This window comes from Camellia sinensis, chromosome 12 (assembly GCF_055761805.1).
Source record: "Camellia sinensis isolate YWXY chromosome 12, ASM5576180v1, whole genome shotgun sequence".
NCBI classification, from domain to species: domain Eukaryota; kingdom Viridiplantae; phylum Streptophyta; class Magnoliopsida; order Ericales; family Theaceae; genus Camellia; species Camellia sinensis.
The window spans coordinates 91,549,309-91,553,168 of record NC_138972.1 but is presented as its reverse complement, the minus strand read 5'-3'; positions in this window follow the sequence as shown (position 1 = coordinate 91,553,168).

Here is a 3,860-nt window from a genome sequence, read left to right as displayed (position 1 = left end):
TGGGGGTAAACCTATCCTAATCTAGGGGAAAGTGCTCGACAAATGGCTTTGGCAGATTGAGAGATAGGTTGGGTTCATGCCCCTTGTTTAATTGATGACCCGATTAGATGCACTGAAAATTTCCCTTAGTGTCCAGTCACTGGCCACCGTTTTCCACATTATGCAGGCACATGTGATGGGCATCATCAGATCTTGAAATAGTTGCCAACCAATCAGACTCATGCTTCTCTTTTGACATATTGAGAACTTACTCTAGTCCCCTCCAAAGTAATGACAAATTCCTCATATACACTTTGCAATGATCATGAATGCGATACCCCTTGTATAGGCGTTCTCAGTTTGTTTATGAATTCCACACATGGACTTGTTTTTGAGTTTGGAGTGAACATTTGTGTATGGAATTTTGACCATGCCACTCTGTTGAACTTTGAGCGACGGACTCGCTATGGTGACTCAATGAAGAACGCTTTTTGAGCGACAGACACGCTATGTTGACTCGATGAAGAGCGCAAACTAAGACAAACACTAGGCACGACACAACAGACCTTATAATTGACCCAAAAGCAGAAAAAGACTCAAGGTGACTGATCATTCATAGTGCCCCTAGTATTACTTGTGCTCCTTTTAGAACTCAATTTCGATTCATGTTTTGCTTAAGATAAAGATTTTATTGATAAGTTCAAGTATTGAAAATTTCTCCACTTGTTGATTCAAGTTAGTTTTTTTTTACCCAGCGCAAGTATATAATATGCACAACAGTCGGTGTAGCTCATGGATCGATGCAAAGCTGACGATATGAATTGGGCAAGGTGATCGAGTTGAGATGAATAAGATGGATATGATCGAGACTGAACTTCAGGATAAAGTTGCCTACGTATCCCAAGAATGGGAATTAGGTCAACGTTGTTCATGGTTGAGGTTCACTCGGGGTGTTGACACTCTCCTTTTGCGTTCTAACTTTTGCCAAAGTTGCCCCTTTGGGATTTTCAACCTTGTCAGCTTTATTTATTTGATTTCTCATTTTTCATGCTCTAACTTTTGCCTACGTCGCCCTTTCAAGTTTTCGGCCTAGCGAGCCTCTCAAGGTTAGCGTTACAACACTTGCGGTGACTTTGATCAATAGTTATTCTCGCCCTAACACTGGAACTGGCTTCGCCTTGATTTGAGCTTGGTTCTCCATTCTCTTATGCATGTCTTCTTCTTTTCTTTCGCTCTATTTGCTAAGTTGATTCTTCTCACAATGTGATACTTCCTTGTATTGGCCTCCTCGGATTCAAACAAAAGTGACCTTCCTCACTGTTGGTTGGATTCCATTCCAATGGATACCCTTGGTTTGAGGGTTGACTTCTTTTTATTTTTTCCTTTCTTCTTTTTCTTCTTTTTTGGCTTCGCTTATCCATTTCTTTATGAAATAATGAAAACACCAGGGGGAGAAATTATATGATTATGAGGTCTAAAAACCGTCTTGTGCTTGCCAAAATGATCGCCTAACGGTGAAAAGAATCCCCAGGACACTGTAGAATACCACGCACAATTTTGAACCTAACTTTGCAAGTTTTGCAAAAGAAACAACTTAAAATCTTTGAAATCATGAATGATTTTGAGCCGATAAGTCAGAATTCACTCAAACCATTCGAGGGATCCTTCACAACACTTAAGCTTATTAACGGAATCTCATTCAAAAACAAAAATTCAAAGTTTTTTTTTTCTATTTTTTTAAAAGGTCACACATGCATTACTGTAGGCATAACCAACTAAAACAACAAAACAAAGACCCGAGGGTACGCGAGAGCGACTCAAGGGAAAAGACTCAATTAATGCAATAACACAAAAAAAAAACTCACAACACAACTATTTGCAGGACATAACTCAAAACAAAATAAGCATTTCTGAGACAAAGGGGAGTTTCCCTTCTCTAAGTCCATCTGTAGAATTTCAAAAACAACTTCAAGTAGCCCACGGGAAGGTCTAGACCTGCCTTCCATTCAGCAATACACATCTACACCCAGAAGGATTGATTTTCGACTTTCAATCGGGTCTCACAGATTGAACCTCATAATTACATTGTCCCCACACATTTTCTTGACCGAAACAATTGCTTTTTCACACTATGCCCTTAGTTCAGAAGGTCCTTTACAAGTGCTTTTGACAATTACCATAGCTGAGACTGAGATTCATCATTCCAACCACCAGTGCTGGCATCATTGCTTCATCAAGCTTGAACTCGCCAAGATCGAGTAAACTTTCTATCTCTTCAAAGATTTTGTTCCTCTTGCTCAGATCAGAATCAGAAGATTCAAGAATGAACACAATGGGTTTGGGCTCATTGGCGGGTATGATGTGTTGGCTAGGGTAATGGTTGGTTGTTGGCAAGCTGTGGGTGGGTTTTATGTTATGGAATGGCAATCTATTGCGGCCATGGAGAGGGTTATTGACAACTTTGGGATTTTCAGGTGGAGTGATGGCTTTGTTGTCAATCAAGTCTTGAATTGCATGGCGAATGTGAAAGCAACGGTCAGTATGGTGACTGTACTGCTGATGTAATGTGCAATATTGGGTAGAGTCATATGTAGGTGGGAGAGAATTAGGGAGAGGTTGAGGATTAAGTGGTTTGAGATACCCTTTCTCCATCAGTACCTTCAATGCACAGGTTAGGCTCATATGGAGTTGGGCGAAGGTTCGTTTTTTGGAAGAGGAAGCATTAGGTTTAGAAACATTGGCGAATGGGTCGGCAAGTGTTGATCAAGTATTCATAGGCTTGGGATTGGAATCAAGATGGGTGTTTTTGGTAAAGCATCTCTTTCCATTGTTTGCCCCATGATTCAAAATGCTCTCATCCTGAGCAACAAAAGTGTTATTCATAGTCTTTGCAACAACTTCAAGCACTTGCTGCTAGTTTAACCCTTTAACCTTTAAAGTCTAGTCCATTGAAGTTGTGCATAGGAATCAATACTTGTCTCGGCTTTGTTCTTGCCACTTGCTTTTGCTTGGCCAAGGGATTGGGTGGTTATATCAAAGCGAGGCCATTTGTTGTTGATCTGTCATTACCCAGACTTGAGATAGCTTCGAGTTGGCCCTTTGCAACTGTGGCTCGCCCCAAGATTGGGAAGCTTTTTGACGGGATTGAAACCCTAAATGTTAAATATGTCAATGTTCCTTGAAGGTCTCCAATTATTCCGAACATCTCAGTAGTAGTGGGTTCGGCCATTTGGCGCTTTTGGCGTACCCGAACCAGATTGGGTGCATCCATCATGCACAAGTCAATGTTTTTTGGAATGAACACCTCAGGCTTGGCTAAATGGGTTGGGGTGATGTATATGTTGGGGTTGAAGAGAGGTGGCAGTGTATGGATGAGGTTAAGGTAAGGATAAGATACCTGGTCATGGATGGAAAGTGGGTTGGTGGTAACATTGGGTTCATGAGATGGAGCTATTATTTGGTTGTCGATGAGATTCTGAACCTCATGACGAAGGTGGTACCAACGATCGGTGCCATGACCTCGTTGCTGATGGTATGCACAATACTTGGTGGGGTTATTTCTAGCAGGGACTGGGTCAGAAAGAGGTTGGGGATCGAGGGGTTTGAGATACCCTCTTTCCATTAGGATTTTTAGTGCACTGGTTAGGCTCATATAGGGGGGTGAAAATTCTGCCTTGAACTCGGGTTGGGCTCGCTATTTGTGGGCTTGTATTGGCAAACCGGTCGACAATTTTAGGAGTTGCGACAATAGTATTGATTTCAGTGGGTTTGGGACTAGTATTACTGCTAGCATTGGTACTTTAGGAAAGCACCCTCATTGTTAGTTCGCTTGTTCTGGGGATAATCCCTTTGTTAAATACACTCTCAATCTGAACTCCTAA